The 7,886-nt window shown below is 53.7% G+C and overlaps 1 protein-coding gene across 1 annotated transcript in view; it reads left to right on the top strand.

Annotated features, from left to right (window-relative positions):
- Positions 1–6: 6 nt before the first annotated feature.
- The window catches only part of FGD1 (FYVE, RhoGEF and PH domain containing 1), a 39,986-nt gene continuing 32,106 nt past the window's right edge, over positions 7–7,886 (top strand). The window contains exon 1 of the mRNA XM_023760003.1: positions 7–179. The gene's annotated coding sequence lies outside the window, so the exon portion shown is untranslated. The remainder of the gene's footprint in view (positions 180–7,886) is intronic.

Raw genomic sequence — 7,886 nt, 5'->3', positions numbered from 1 at the left:
GGTGCTCAGGGACTCGGGCTTGGCTCTCGGCGGAGCCCTGGAGCCCCCGTTTGCCGGACCCTCGGACGCTGGCCTCGGTGCGACTCCAGGCCCCCGGGTCTTGCCCTGCGGCCCCAGCCCGCAGCACCACCGGGCCCTGCGCTTCTCCTACCACCTGGAGGGCTCGCAGCCCCGGCCTGGTGAGTGATCGAGAGAGCATGGGAGCCCGGCCGCGGGCCTGGTGCTGGGAGGGGGTTCTCGTTCTCGGGCTCTCCAAGCTCCACCTCGGGGCCGGCCCGCTCACCCTAAGCCCTTGGAGTCTTCTCAACCTCCAACCCCTTCCCTCCCTCCTAGGCCTTCATCCAGTCCTTTCAACCTCTGTCTCCAGTCTTTTCTCTGGCCCCTGCGTCCCCTCAACCCCTCCGACCCCCTTCTGTTTTATCTGATGAGGCTAATGGGAGAGGGAGCACTCCAAGAAAAAGGGGCAGGATGGCAAGGCATAAGGGGGGTTTGGTTGGGGAACCGGGGTTTGGGGGAACAGGAGAAAAGGAGTCTCCCATTTGCCAAGCGCCTACATTGTGCCAGGCACCGGGCTGGGTGCTTTACATGGATTCTCATTTCATCTTCAGGAGCCTCCTGTGAAGTAAGTATCATTCGCCCCATTTCGTAGGGGAGGCTCAGAGAAGTTTAAGTAACTTGCCCAAGGTCACACAGCTAGTACGGGGCCAGGATTCCAAACCAGATCTATTTGAGTCCAAAGTCTGTGCTCTTTCTGCTTCCCCCAAACTGAGGTTGGAGACCATGTAAGTAATGCCAAGCCTTCTGCTTATGTGATTTTCTCCTGTACTGTTAGCAGCTCTGGAGTATGAGTGGAAAAAAAAAAAAGGGATGGCGGATTGATCCAAGGTTGGGGTTTTGCCAGGTGTGTGTGGCGGGAGGACAAGGGAAGGAGGGAATGGAAGGTGCTGATGAGAGAGAAAGGTGGGCGAGGTGAGCCTGGGGGTCGGGCTGGAGGGGCTGGTGGGTAGGGAAACAGCAGAAAGGTAAGGGCAGGCATAAGCCAGTTGCACCCAGCTGGAGAGCTGCAAGGCTCCAAGGTTGTTTGTGAGGAGAAATCAGGATGCTTGAACTTGGATTTTCGGCAGTGGAGCAGCTCTTGGGTAGGTCACAGACCACTGCCTGGGGAGGTCTTTGCACTACCCAGAACTCAGTGTCTGAGGAGTCCAGCAGGGCCTCCCCATCTGGGAACATCCCGGTAGGAACCTGAGTTTCCAGGCTCCACAGGTCTCTGGGATTGCAGCCCAGCACCAGGTAGCAGTAGCGAAGCATCAAAACCCAGGCAAGAGCCCTAGGCGATTTGGCTCAGTGCATAGAGCAGCGGTTCTCAACCTGTGGGTCGCGACCCCTTCGGGGGTCGAACGACCCTTTCACAGGGGTCGCCTAAGACCATCAGAAAACACATATAGAATTACATATTGTTTTTGTGATTCATCACTATGCTTTAATTATGTTCAATGTGTAACAATGAAAATACATCCTGCATATCAGATATTTACATGACGATTCATAACAGTAGCAAAATTACAGTTATGAAGTAGCCACGAAAATAATTTTATGGTTGGGGGTCACCACAACATGAGGAACTGTATTAAAGGGTCGCGGCATTAGGAAGGTTGAGAACCACTGGCCTAGAGCATCAGTCTGTGATCGAAGGGTCCCAGGTTCAATTCCTGTCAAGGGCATGTAACTCGCTCGGTTGCAGGCTCCTTCTTGGCCCGGGTCTTTCAGGGCGCATGCAGAAGGCAACCAGTCGATGTGTTTCTCTCACATCGATGTTTCTCTGTCTTTCCCTCTCTCTCGACTCTCTCTAAAATCAGTGGAAAAATATCCTCGGGTGAGGATTTAAAAAAAACAAACAACCAAACAAAAAACCCAGGCAAGTTGGATTCCTTGCTACTGTTATGACCTTGGGCTAGTCATGGAACCTCTGGTATTTTTCAGGGGCTCCCTGGGTGTGGGCTAGAGATATCCAGCTGACAATGGGTTTTAACCCCCTTCCCTACATGTGGCTCCTGCCACTTTCCAAACTCCCCCGATACTCTGGGTGGAGCAGGCTCCTCACCCACTTTACTGCAGCACCTTCTTTCAGATCCCAAAACGTGCCACAAGCACTCCCACCTCAGGACCTTTGCATCTGCTTTTCCCTCTGCCTGGCAGCTCTTCCCCCTGCTTTCCACCTGGCTTGTTCCTCATCTTTCAGGTCTCAGCTCAGATGTCACCTCCTCCGAGAGACCTTCCCTGACCACTTAGGTAGGGCCACTTGTGAGTCTCATTGCCGTTGCCAGCGCACTCCTGTCCCTGTACTCAGTACAGTCCGCGGTGATCTCATTGTACATGTCCGCTTGTTTATTGTCCATCTCCCTCCACTAGAATGTGAGCTCCGTGAGGGCAAGGGGATCGGATCTATTTTGTTCACACTTGTATCCCCAAGACTACTGCAGTGCCTGGTACACAGTAGGCGCTCAATAAATCCTTGTTGAACAAATGACAACCAATTCCAAGGGAGCACATGGAAGACCCTCAGTAACTATTGTCTAAGAGAAGGGCAACCAAATTCCTGCCCTTCAGATACGCTTGGTCTGCAAATCAGTAGCTGGGCGGTGTCTAGAACGCTGGTCCCTGACCTCTGATCAGTACACAGTGGTGATTCTGAGTTGCTTTCCCCCTCCACCAGTTCTTCCAAATTACCCATCATGATATCCAAATTACCCACCCTGAACTGCTCCCCTCTCCCCCAAAAGTTTCCAGGATCCTTTTCCCAGTGAAGCCCCTGCCTCTGTCATTGGTGGGTGTCTTTTTTTTTAACTCCAAGATGAGGATTGGGATTAAGAAGGGTGTCAGGGAAGGACCTAGCCTCCCAGCCAACCATCCATAACTGACTCACTGTGTGGCCCTGGGTGAGTGACTTCCTTTATCTGAGCCTCGGTTTCTTCATATAGAGCGGCGGTTCTCAACCTGTGGGTCGCGACCCCTTTGGCGGTCGAACGACCCTTTCTCAGGGGTCGCCTAAGACCATCCTGCATATCAGATATTTACATTACGATTCATAACAGTAGCAACATGACAGTTATGAAGTAGCAACGAAAATAATTTTATGGTTGGGTCACCACATGAGGAGCTGTATTTAAAGGGCCAGAAGGTTGAGAACCACTGATGTAGAGAATGCCCTGAGGCACCCAGGAGATACTGGTTTGCAAGGCCTGCAGAATGAAATTTATTTTTTTTTAAATAAGAGGAAAACCTAAAGAGGAGGCGGAGGAATTACTCAGGCCCTGGCAAGGCGGGTGCTGGGCCATGTGATTCACAGCAGCATGAGGCGTGAGAGACCCGCCTCCACTGCCCAGCCGGCTCAGGGGTAGGCACAAGTGACTTGCTTCTCTTTGCATAGTACCCGCCTATAATTGGCCCAGAGAGGACAGGGTTGGTAGTTGTCAGGGGAGTGTGTGTGTGTGTGTGTGTGTGTGTGTGTGTGTGTGTGAAAAGGGGGGGTGGAGAGTCCTGAGCTTCAATTAAAGCGTTGAAACATTTTAGTCCACATGTTAAGACTTCTGTGTGCCCTTCTGTGTGCCTGCCAACTTCCGCTCTCAGACGGCTGAGGCCTTTATTGAATCACCATCCGTAGAACCCAGTGGCCCATTCTGGGCAGAGGGGTTTTTAAAAAATATTTGTATCATCCATGTGAAGGGGCTTGAATTGCTTCGAAGTGCTTTCGCCATTGTTTATGTGCCCATTTCCCAGATTGATAAAACCTACGGCCTCCCCAGTGAGATGCCAGAGAGGGCTTTGAGAGAGTCAGAAAGGAGTTCCCAGGTGTAGGATTGCTCATAGAGATTTTGGGGGAAACCTACCCTATTTCTCAGGCCTAGAATATCCTTCCAGATGCTGGGTACGGGGTGGTGCTTGGGGCCTGACTCTCCCTCGGTGGAAAGAGTTGCACCTGTTGATTTTTCGTGGGTAGTGCCAGGACTGAGCCAGTTGAAGGGGCAGCAAGTGGAGCTGGCTCTCTCGGATTTGGAGCCTGGGGCACCCTCAGACACTCTAGGACCCACGGGCCGGATCCGGCCCGTTTGAAATGAATAAAACTAAAAAAAAAAAAGACCGTACCCTTTTATGTAATGATGTTTACTTTGTTATGTAATGATGTTTACTTTGAATTTATATTAGTTCACACAAACACTCCATCCATGCTTTTGTTCCGGCCCTCTGGTCCATCGAGTCAAAAAGTTTGCCCACCCCTGCTCTAGGACTTAGGATTGGAACTGGAAAGGCTCTAGATACCTTTCCTGGGTTTCCCAAACTGGGTGAGCGTCAGAATCCCTTGTGGACTTTGAACAAATAAATGTGATTCCCAGACTCCACCCCAGAGCTCCAGAATCCTGGGGTTGCAACTCAGGAATATATTTTCAAAACTCCCTCAAGTGATTCTGATACACAGCCTAGACTAGAACCACTGGGCAAGCCCATTTCCCAGTTGGAGCAGTGGAGGCCCAGGGAGGCAGTTTACCCGTGGTCCTACAGGGAGTCAGCATCATTAGGACCAGGAGAATGTGTCAGGCTCCCCTCTGAGGTCCTCTCCCTGGGGCCTCGGTGGGCCTCCCTCACTCCTCCCAACCCCAAAAGAAGGCATGGACCCTGGCTGGTGTGACTGAGTTAGTTGAGCATCATCCTGTGCACCGAAAGGTCGCCGGTTTGATTCTAGGTCAAAGCACATGCCCAGGTTGTGGGTTCGATCCCTGGTCAGGGTGCATACCGGAGGCAACCGTCAATGATCAATGTTTCTCCCACATCGATGTTTTTTTCTCTCTCTCTCCGCCCCCCCCTTTCAAAATCAATAAAAACATATTTTCAATAAAAGGAGGTATAAGATCTAAGCTACAAAACTTGAGTCAGCCCCTCACCCACATACGCACAAACCCTGGCTGCCTCAGTTTACCCTCTATGCCCAGCTCTCATGAATGCCTGCCATTTGGCAGTTCGGGCTGGAAGGCACTTGCAGTTCTGGGACTCTAGGCATCAGCAGCGCCCAACACAGGGCCTGGTCCTAAGGAAAGGCTCTGGAGGGGTGTCAGCAAGGTTTGTAGAGCTGGGAGGAGCATGGAGGGCATTTAGGTAGGACGTTCAGTGGGAGCAAAGGCACTGAGACATGGGGCATCCTGGGCACGGGGGCTGGTATTGAGAGGAGCGGACAGATAAAGCTGGCAAAGGGACTTTATGCTGAGGGCAAGAGGGGATCCTTGGGGGTTTACCAAGCAAGGGAATGATGCGCTCAGGTGCGAGTGTTTGAGAGATTCCCACAACTGTATGTGCAGAGCGGGTGGTAAGGGTGCAAGAGTGGGAGCAGGGAGAAAAGCAGGTAGCTTCAGTTTGAGCAGTGGCAGGCGAGGAGGGTAAGATCTGAGAGATGTTTTGGCGCTAACCTGGGCAGGCCCTGGTGGTGGCTTGGGTATAGAGGCTGAGGAAGAGAGAGAGGTCAGAATCCTCTGGTGGGTGGTGGTGGAACTATCTAGAACAGCGGTTCTCAACCTGTGGGTCGCGACCCCTTTGGGGGTCGAACGACCCTTTCACAGGGGTCGCCTAAGACCATCGGTTCAATGTGTAACAATGAAATTGGGGGTCGCCACAACATGAGGAACTGTATTAAAGGGTCGCGGCATTAGGAAGGTTGAGAACCACTGATCTAGAAGTAGGTGCAGGTTTGGGGGGAAGACCTGAGTTGTGTTGAGTCCGAGAAGCCTGGGGGGGGGGGCGGGCATCCAGGTGGAGGTGGCCAGTCGGGTTGGGAAGCTCAGAAGAGAGATGTTGGCCAGAGATATTTGAGCGTTCTCACCACCAGCGCTTACCCCGCACCACACAACCACTCATGGTTTTGGGGGCCAGTCCCAGCCTTGAAGACATGGATAGCGGGGCGGCAGTCATGCTTGCTTGGGTAGATCATGCACTACCTGCCCAGACTTTGCTTTAGCAATGCCTTTAGAGGTCCGTTTTTAAAGCATATTTGCATAAAGCAAAGACCATTTCGCAGACACCCAGGGTAGTGGCTACTGCCAAGAACTGAGGGGGTACTCCTGAATTCCTGTGGCTCTGTAGGGGTTCTCTCTGTGGAGAGCCTTCTGAGAGGCATAGAAGGAGGCTGCTTTTGGTAAGGAGAAGGGGGGACTCAGCACAGGAGGGGGTGGGCTCTGCTGGGATTTTTGGAGAGCAGCAGTTGGAGATTCCAGGGGAGTCTTGAGAAAGGACCAACAGCCGGGGCCTTCCAAACACACACAACAAAATGGAAAGCCTCTGGGTAGCTGGGAGAAAGACTAAGAGAATTGAAGTTTCCAAGTTGCAGGTGGTTGGCGCCCCCATTCCTCCGCCCCTTCAGGTGCCTCTGTCCCCCGGGGCAGGGCCCAGCTGGTGCTACCTGCTGCCTCCAGGGGGAGTGGCAGCTAACAGTTCCCCAGAGGGACTCAAACTGGGCCTTTCTGGGGGCCAGGCAGCTAAATGCCTTAGGCAGATGTGGAGCTGGCCAGACGCTGGCTGGGTGGGGCTAAGACCTGTCTGGAATGGGGGCAGGAAGCGCAATCTGCCACCGGCCTGCCCCTCAGAGCTCAGTTCCCGCATCTGGAGAGAGCAGATACCCTTGGGGCCTTGAGTCCAGCTGCTCCCGTCTCCAATACCCAGTTCCTTGGACCCAGAAGGTATCACACCTCCAAAAGGTGCCTCAAAACACACACAGGGCTGGAGACAAGGCTACAGGGCAGCAGCGAAAAAACATCAGGGGCCTTAGTTTCCCCATTTGTAAGCCTTGCACCCGGTCGTCGACTCTGATTGGCATAACAGTGTATATATACTTGGGGAGTGGTTAAGCAAGAGTGACAGAGGGGAGCAAGGAGGGCATGGCTTCATTTAACAAGCGTTTATTGAGCACCTACTATTTGCTTGGTCCTGGGAGAGGTAATGGATGGGCAACGAGGCAGGCGCCGATCCCTAGCCCGGTGGAGCTCCTCTCTAGCAGGGACGACAGACACCACGACTAATGGCAAGTGCTAATGCTGCAGGAACGTAGGAGGGGGCAGGCCAGGACACAGGACACTTGTATGCGACCTGAAGGGAAAGTAGGGGTCCAGAGGTAAGGAGAAGCAGAAACTGCTGCTCGCTTGGGCCACGGGAGCGACATGTGCCAAAGCCCCAGGCGGAAGAGAGCACTTTCGAGGAACAGACAAGAGGCCATTGTGGCTGGAGGGTGGGGGTGGGGAATGTTCCTGAACTGGGCCTTACTGGTCCCCAAGCTCAGGAGTTTGGAGTTCACCCTGGAGGCGAAGCAAAGGGAGCCCTTCGCGGGGGCTGCAGAAACCGGAGAGGGCCGTTTGCACAAACTGGCTGTGGTGTTGAGTGCCTTGCAGAGGGCTCTAAGGATGGGAGGGAAAAGGGAGTTAGGCTGGAGTGAAAGAATACGTATGGATTGTAGAGTGAGGCGAAGTCCGGTCTCCAGGGTTGGGGTCGGGCTGGATGTATGAGTAGAGGGAGAGGGAGGAGTCATGGAGAAAGCCAGCCTGTGGCGTGGGGAGCTGGGTGGATGGAGGTGCCATCCCAGGATGGGGCAAGCCATCCAGGGGCTGGGGCAGGGCTGTGGTTTAGGGTGCGGAGCCTGGAGATGGGCTTTTAGGTGTCAGTGTCCAGTGGGCATCAGCTGTGCCCATTGGGGCCCCAGAGTCAGGCAGTGAGGGGCACAGGTGTGTGGCAGAGGCCCAGACAGGGAGCTGCAGGTTCCGCCTGGTGCTGGGAGCGTCTAGCCATCGGGGCGCTTCCCGTGGCCCGTGCACGGAAGGGGTTAAGTCATGGACGGAAGGCGTCTGGAGAAAGCG

This window comes from Myotis lucifugus, unplaced genomic scaffold, assembly GCF_000147115.1.
Source record: "Myotis lucifugus unplaced genomic scaffold, Myoluc2.0 scaffold_169, whole genome shotgun sequence".
In the NCBI taxonomy this organism is placed as follows: Eukaryota; Metazoa; Chordata; class Mammalia; order Chiroptera; family Vespertilionidae; genus Myotis; species Myotis lucifugus.
Note: the sequence above shows the minus strand (reverse complement) of the source record. Positions and strands in the feature narration are given on the sequence as shown.